At 46.2% G+C, this 8,494-nt stretch overlaps 1 long non-coding RNA gene across 1 annotated transcript; it reads right to left on the bottom strand.

Annotated features, from left to right (window-relative positions):
• Positions 1 to 2,544: 2,544 nt before the first annotated feature.
• LOC123587449 lies at positions 2,545 to 6,490 on the bottom strand. Its single transcript, XR_006707322.1, has 2 exons — positions 5,910 to 6,490; positions 2,545 to 4,476 (listed from the first exon to the last, which is right to left on the bottom strand). It is a non-coding gene; the product is annotated as an uncharacterized LOC123587449 (long non-coding RNA).
• Positions 6,491 to 8,494: the final 2,004 nt, after the last annotated feature.

The raw sequence follows: 8,494 nt of genomic DNA, 5'->3' as shown, positions 1-8,494 counted from the left end.
AAAGCTGGAGAAGGCAAGGAAGGATCCTGCCCTAGAGACTCCAGAGGGAGTAGGGTCCCTCTCATGCTTCGATTTCAGCCTGATAATACAGATTTCAGACTTCTGGCTTCCAGAAGTAAGAGAATACATTTCTGTTGTTTTAAGCCACCAAAGTTCTGGAAATTTGTTACAACAGCTTTAGGAAACTAACATAATTGATAACCTCCTTTCTAGAAAACAGTTTGGCAAAAACAAATTATAAAGTTGGTTATGTACATAATAATGAGCCAGCAACTTCCCTTGGGGTAAGCCCTGAAGAAACCTTTGCTGGTGGCCACCAAAAGACACAGGCAAGAACATTCCTCACAGCGTTGTTTATAATGACAAAGCCTGGAAACAGGTTACATGCTCTTCCACAGGAAAAAGGATAAACTGTGGCATATTCACGTAATGGAATATTATGCAGCAGGAAAATAAACAAACAACAGCAATTTGCAACAAGCATAAATCTCACATGCCTAACGCTAAGTGGAAGAAGCAAGTCACACACAAAAAATGAGCAGTATGATTCTGTTTATATAAAGCTCAAAAACAGGTAAAACTAAACAGTGCATTGTTTTGGTGTTGTTTTTTTTTAATGTGTATTTATTTTTGAGAGACAGAGAGAGCACGAGTGGGGGTGGGGGACAGAGAGACAGACACACACACACACAGAATCTGAAGCAGGCTCCAGGCTCTGAGCTGACATTACAAAGCCCAACACGGGTCTTGAACTTACCAGCCATGAGATCATGACCTGAGCCGAATTCAGACGCTTAACCGACTGAGCCACCCAGGCACTCTTGCTTTGGTGCTTAACCTGTAAAGAAAAGGGGAGAATAATTAAAGCAAACCTCCAGATGGTGGTTATTTGAGGGAAGGAAGAGTCTAGGATGGGGACTATCCTGGAGACACACAGGAGGCATCTGGGTAAGGTGACCATGTATTCTGTTGCCTAACTGGCATACTTTGGGGATGAAAGGGAGGATGCTAGTTATAATTATGGCATATAACAGGTACAAACCAAAACTGTCCCAAACAAACCGGAACATAAGATCACCCTATTTCTGGGGCACCTGGGTGTCTCAGTTGGTTAAGCATTGGACTCTTGATTTCAGATCATGATCTGAGATCGGTTGGTGGGATCCAGCCCCACCTTGGATCCTGTGTCGACAGCCCCAAGCCTACTTAGGATTCTCTCTCTCCCTCTCTTTCTGCCCCTTCCCCACTTGCGCACACATGCACACACGCGTTCATGCGCGTTCTCTCTCAAAATAAATAAATAAACTCAAAAAACAAAGATCACCCTACTTCTGAGACACATAAGCTATTCTTTCATGGCCAGTGGGTGCAGACATGGGAACTTGTTTTATTAGTGCCTTTAGACTGGACAAATATATTATATATATGCCAGAATCATTTTTTTTTTCAACCAACAAATGAATAAAGTGGGTTCCAGAATCAGTTCAGTTTTTAGTAGCAACTCCAGATACAGAAGCAGACTCTTGACTAAATTCAGCAGAAAGGGAATTTATGACAGGGAGAGCGCTGAGCTCACACAATTGCCAGGAAGGCTGGAGAACGAGGTCAGAAAATAGGCACAAACAGAAGGCAGGCACACAGCAGGGCCCACGGCCAGAAACTTGCCCGGACCAGGCCGCTGAGGACACACAGCTCCTCCCACTGCGGCTGGTGCTGCCCACCCAGCCAGGCCGGCCAAGGGACCGACGCTCCTGCCAACCTCGCTGCTGGCCCCGGAACATAGACGGTGTTGCCGCTTCGACACCACCCACACAGCCCCCCTCAATTTCTCCCTGTCCCTGCCGCTTTGCCGACTCCACGGTCAAAACCCTCAGTGCGGGCATCTGACGGGTCGAGCCAGCTGCAGGCGAGGCTCAGATAGGACTCGCCAACCTCTGCTTCCTTGGGAGTGGGCGCCGCCTGCCCCCGGGAGAGCCGTTATGGGGGCAAGTCCCAAATTCAGGAAGGCTCAGCAGCTGAAAAATAGAAATTACCACAATGTGTGCCAGGCGTGTCAGAGACGAGGGATGGACGCCAAAATGGATCCTAAAGGATTGAAAGAGTCTTAAAGGTGACCAAGTTCTGGGATCTTACAACTCCCCACACCAGCAGGGCTCAGGCTGAGACTTACAGTAAGGTTTCTGCAGTTAACGCGCGAGTTGGCGTCAGGGATATGGTTAAGGGAAGTGATTTACCTACCTGCCCGCCCACACTCCCCTCCTCAGGGCGCGGGCCCTAGACCAACTGGACACCTGATTGGATCAGTCATGGTCACCTGATCCAAAGCTAGACAACCCATTGGCTGGCCAGTAACCGATTAGAGACGCTGTCCCGAGCAGGCGCTCCCAAACTTCCCCTGCGAGCAGGGTATCTATTTTCTCCATCATTTTTTCCGGGAAGCGCTAGGTGGAAAGAAATGGGTAACAGTTCCATGTATTAAGTAGCTAGATCCAAACAATTTCATAAGAATTTATGGCCTAAGAACTTAGACTCTGAAAAGATAAATTGAAAGAAATTTTTTTTATTTCATTCTTAATCACAATTGCTGTCAATGGGATGTTGGGGCACTGCGTGAATTCTCAAACCTTGGCAGCAGATTGGGCAACACCTTCTTTCCCGTTCCAGGTTGACTTTCAAGTAACAATTGCTTTTTATTACAACAACCACGGAAAACCCACCTTACAAAGATATGGCGGCATGGAAAGGAATGTCGTGCAGTCTAATGCTGAAACTGCATTGAGCTACCTTGAGCTAGTAGTTCAAGAGGCATCGGGGAGATGTCAACTATCACTGTATTTGCCTTGAAAATGTAAAACATTACATGGTGCCCCTATGAGTTTGCTGCAGAACCCCCAGGTGCCTTGGCACACAATTTGAAAATTGCTGCTCTAAACCACACACTAAGAGAGGCAGTAGCCAATCAGGGTAGAGGCAGATGTTTTCATGCTGAGGCATGTTGAAAAAATAATCAGAGAAAACTTGTTTGCAAAGAGAAGAGGAAGAATCAAAATATAGACATGCCAAGAGGCCATAGAAGGAGCAAAAAAGAAAGGGCAATCGCCTGATGCAGCCAGTACGGCCTTCAGTTGAATTCCATGATCTCACCCCAGAATCCATGTCTGACCTTGAGCTCCTGATCTGTTGCCTTAAACTAGCCCCTCCCAGACTCAGGGAGTGGTAGCAGCTCCATCCTTTAAGTTGCTCAGGCCAAAACTTGGGATCATCCTGACTCTCTTGTCCTCTTGGATCACCCTTGACTCTCTTATTCTCTCACATCCCACACCTAATCCAATCCGTTAGCAAATTCTGCCATCTCTTGCCTCCAACACATATCCAGAATCGGACCACTTCTCCCTATGGGGAGAAGGGTCCCTATCGGACCCTTCCTTCTCCCTTGACCCAGCCACCATCACCTCTCATCTGGAAACGCTGTGACCTCCTCACTCCTCCTACCTGGTCTGTTCTTAGCCCAGCAGCCAGAGGGATCCTCTTAAAACGTAAGTCAATTCTAGGCTCTAAATCCTTTGATGGCCCATATCTTGCTCAGGGTCAAAGCCAAAGCCTGTAATATGACCGTGCAGCCCTATAGGAATTAGTCTCAGGCACCTCTCACCACCACATCCACTGCTCTGGCTCTCACTCCCTTCATTCCAGCCATCCCAGCCTCTTCACTGTTCTTCAAACATGTCAAGCACAGTCCTGCCTCAGGGCTTTTGAACTGGCTGTTTCCACTGCCTGGAACATCGTCCCCCAGATATCCTCATGGTTTGCTCCCTCACTTGCTCAGTCTTGGCTCAAATGTCACTCTGCCAGTGAGTTCTTTGCTGACCACGTGTATGAAACAGAAACAGCACCGCCTTCCTCACAGCACTCCCTGGCCACTCACTTCTGGGAGGGATCACTGAGCTGTAGGACCTGACAGACTCAAATGAACTCACATCCAAAGAAGTATAAATTAAAGAATTCGTTAAAAAAAAAAAAACAGTTACTGAGAAAACTATGCATTAGACATAAAGGCAGCATTGAGGATAAAGTGGCTGCTTCAGTTTAAAGGTGGCCATCTCAATTCACCCAGTCAATATCTTGGACCATGTTCCCGAGATATGGCCACCATGAGCGTGACAGACATCAGTTGTGGATCACAGCAATCCTCCTTCCTGAGATGTGGCCTCAGAACTCCTTTTCACAGAGAGCACTTTAAGAAGCCACTACTCATCACCCATCAGCCTGAGAAGTGCAGGAGGATTTCTTTCCCTGTTCTAGCACTTTCTACATGGCAGTCTACTCTGTGCCCCCACAGCATTCATCAAGAGGCCTCATTCTTGTCCAGAAACTTTTTCCTCCTGTTAAAAAGAAACCGCTGACGCGAGATGTTTGTGGAAAGTAGATAAACACTCAAATGCTGTCTTTGGTTGCTCCTCAGAAGGTCCTGGTGTTCTAAGAAGAAAAGGAAAAAATGAATAAAATAATTTCCTGTTTGGGGAGCAATTACTTGCATCAAAACCATATTTTAAAGCCCACTCTTTCCTCTGAAGAGATTAATGTTTTGCATTAAGGCCCTAACACAACACATTCTGACTCCCAAGATTTTTTGGCAGAACAGAAAATCCTGACGGCTCTTTTCGTTTGAATGGTTTATTTTCTTCTCTTTGTGGATCTCTGTTTCTTTGCCTTTTTCTCAGCGTTTCTCTTATTCTCTGTCTCTTTCTATTCTCTGCTCCATTTGTGTGTTTGCCTCTCGCCATCTCAATCTCTTTGTCCCTCTCCAGCTCTGTCCCTACTTCCTCCTTGGACAGGCAGCCCATCTCTTCATGCGAATCTGTCATTTGGAGTATGTCTGAGTGTCTGTGTCCGTGTTGCTTCCATCTCTGTGTGTGGGTCTCTCTGCTCCCAATCTTTGTCTCTTTCTCTCTCTTCCTCTGTACGTCCGGGTCTGACTTTCTCTGAGTGAGTCTCTCTATCTCATCTATCTTTCTATCTCTTCCTGTGTTTGTGTCTCTGCCTCTGTGTGAATTTCTCTGTCTCTGTGTTTATCTCTCTCCGTCTCTCTGCTTGGGTCTCCTCTCCCTCACTCTTTCCCCCCACTTCCCCCGTCTGCTTCTCTCCTGTTGTCTTTCTGTCTGTCTCTGTATGTTTGGGTCTAAGTCTATCTCTCAGTCTGTCTCTCTCTCTCTCTCTCTGTGCTTCCCCCCCCCCCATCCCCCTTGCCTCCAATCTACCCATGTTTCTCTTTTCATCTTTCCTATTTCCTCCTCTAGAGCCCTAAGGTTGAGTCCAAACAGCAAGACGGTGACTGTAAAGTGAAAAGTCACCCAGAGGTTTCCAGGCCGCCAAGATGTACAACATATTTAGACAGAACAGCTGGATAATTTAACAACTTCCTTGTTCCCCATCCCCCAAATGTCAGCTTCCAGGGTGTCTCAGACGTGTGCCTACGTGAGGACATATGCGTGTGTGCGGCCGTGCGTTCCCTCCTGAGATTCTGTGCAAAAGTCACTGTTCTCTCAAAACCCCACATGCATCCTTTAATGTAATCAGGTTCGGATTTCTCTCCCTACAACTTCCTCCTTCCCCCTCCTCTTGGGTAGTCTGGCTTAGAAGCCTGGTGCTATTTAAGCATCTCAAAGACCTTCCACCTACATCCTGTGATCTTCATCGTGACCTCATGAGTGAGGTGTTTGGGAAGATAAAATAAAAAGAGGTAGCAAAGGTCTAAAGGCAGCTGGCAAGACAACCTTCAAATGCAGGGTGCTGCATTTTCTTGGCCCCAGTTTACAGATGACAAAACTGACAGGCCCACTCTGGGGTCCAGAAACTCAGCAGAACTAGCACTTGAAACCAGAACTCTTAGCTCCCAGCATGCAACTCACCTCCCAGCATCACAGACCAGCAAAACTGGGAAAGACCTTACAGATGGGGCAGGGTGGTGCAGTGGGCATCGCCTCAGGCTCTCGCATCTGGCAGACAGCCCTGAATTCAAATCCCTCCTCTGGGCCTTAGTAGCCGTGTGGCCTCGGGGAAGCTGCTTCACACCTCTTAGCCTCTGTTTCCTCATTTGGAGAAGGGAAATAATAATAGCATCTGCCTCAGAGAGATGTTGTGAATAGCCAACGAAATAAAACGCGTGAGGTTCCTGGGTGATAGTAAGTACGCAAACACATACGTTGCTGTTGTTAATATTAGAATTAGTATTGGCATAAAACTGAGACCCAAGTTCACAGAAACTAGGTAATGGCAGATCCAGACCCCTCATCCGGATCCCCCTTCAGTGTGTCTTCACTGAGAGGGTTTCCTGCTACCTTCTCCCAACCAAAAACCACAAAAACATTTTTTGAGGACTTTCTCTGTCAGGCATGATCACAGCACCCTGCCATGTTCACGCATTTCATCCGCAAAACAACCCAGGGGCATATGTCCCCTGATTTTCCCCGTTTTATTAAGAAACTGAGGCCCAGAGAGCATAAGAAACGTGCCCCAGGGGTGCCTGGGTGGCTCAGTCAGTTGGGCCTCCAACTTCGGCTCAGGTCACGATCTCACAGCTCGCGAGTTCGAGCCCCACGTGGGGCTCTGTGCTGACAGCTCAGAGCCTGGAGCCTGCTTCGGAGTCTGTCTCCCTCTCTCTCTGCCCCTCCCGCCCCCCAAATAAATATTAAAAGAAAGAAAGAAAGAAAGAAAGGAAGAAAGAAAGAAGAAAGAAAGAAAGAAAGAAAGAAAGAAAGAAAGAAAGAAGAGAAAAGAAAAGAAGAGAAAAGAAAAGAAAAGAAAAGAAAAGAAAAGAAAAGAAAAGAAAAGAAAAGAAAGGAAAAGAAAAGAAAAGAAAGAAACTTGCCCCAGGTCACCCAGCGGGTAGATGGCAGGGCTGGCTGCAAATGCAGGCAGCTGGTACCAAGGTCCATCTTGTAGTCTCCACACTTGCCCTGTTTTCTGTTCAAATTCTTGGAGACTTACTCCAAATCATGGTTACACTCCTTTACCTTTCTTTCTCTCTCATTTTTTGCTTAAATAAGTAACACATGAATACATTCTCAATGGAAAAATTCAGGGGCATTACTACAAAGTCTGCTTTGACGTTCCTCTCAACAATTTGGTAAGAATCTTACAGACGTTTTCCTGTACATTTACATATGCACTTGCTGCTGCATCAGACCCTTTCTGCTTGGCCTCTAGAAGACAGTAGCTGAGGCAGCAACCCTGAGATCGGAGGAAGCTGGTGGGGGCTGGAGATGTCCTCACTTTCTGTTTTCTAGAGATCGGTGACCTAAGAATATGCTGAAAGCTTCCAGCAGATAGACTCAGCCAAGGTCCCAGCAATTTGGATGTACAATAATGTTTCTTTGGCTATGCACAGAGACAAAACCAGGGAAGGATAAGTTTATCTTCTTCATACGGAGGCCACTCTCCACATGTGGTTCTGAGCCCTTGAATGTGGCTGGTCCAAACTGAGGTGTGCTGTCAGTATAAAATACACAATGGATTTTGAAGCCTAATGCATTAAAAAATGGGAGGGGGGGGTAAAAATATTTCATGAATATTTTTCTTTATATTGATTATATGCTGAAATGACACTTTGGATATATTGGGCTAAATTAAAATTAATTTCACTTGTTCTTGGGACTCCCGGCTGGCTTGGGAGGAAGACCATGTGACTTTTGATCTCAGGGTCATGAGTTTGAGCCCCACATTGGGTGTAAAACTTACTTAAATGAATACATAAAAAAAAACTTTAAAAAAATTTTAAAAATTAGTTTTACTTGTTCTTTTCACGTTTTTAGTGTAGCTACTGGAAAAATACAAATTCCACATGTGGCTCACATTCTATTTCTTTTTAAAAAAAATTTTTTTTTTCAACGTTTATTTATTTTTGGGACAGAGAGAGACAGAGCATGAAAGGGGGAGGGGCAGAAGGAGGGGGAGACACAGAATTGGAAACAGGCTCCAGGCTCTGAGCCATCAGCCCAGAGCCCGACGCGAGGCTCGAACTCACAGACCGCGAGATCGTGACCTGGCTGAAGTCGGACGCTTAACCGACTGCGCCACCCAGGCGCCCCTCACATTCTATTTCTAATGGGTGGTACTGTTCTAAACAGTTGCTCAAGGAGACACTCTATTTTTTAAAAATTCGCTGAGAAAAGTAACAATCATTCAATTGTATTGAGTGCTCAGGGCCAAGCAGCAGGCTAAACACTTCCCGTCGTCATCGCATCCAGCCCCTGACATAGCTGTATACAGCAAGCACTACTGTGACCTTCATTTTACAGAGGGAAAAACTGAGGCTCAGAGAGGTGAAGTTATTCGCCCAAGGTCACATGGCCAGCAAGCAAGCAGCAAAGCAGCAATCTGAACCCATCACTTATGGGATTAACCCTGTACAGCGACAGATCAAAAAGCCATTCATGGGGACTCACCTCATTGTCAAGTGTGGTCAGAGGAGACTTTGAAAAGTTTGCTGGCATCG

This window comes from Leopardus geoffroyi, chromosome D3 (genome assembly GCF_018350155.1).
Source record: "Leopardus geoffroyi isolate Oge1 chromosome D3, O.geoffroyi_Oge1_pat1.0, whole genome shotgun sequence".
NCBI lineage: Eukaryota > Metazoa > Chordata > Mammalia > Carnivora > Felidae > Leopardus > Leopardus geoffroyi.
This window is presented reverse-complemented; position numbering and strand designations above follow the sequence as displayed.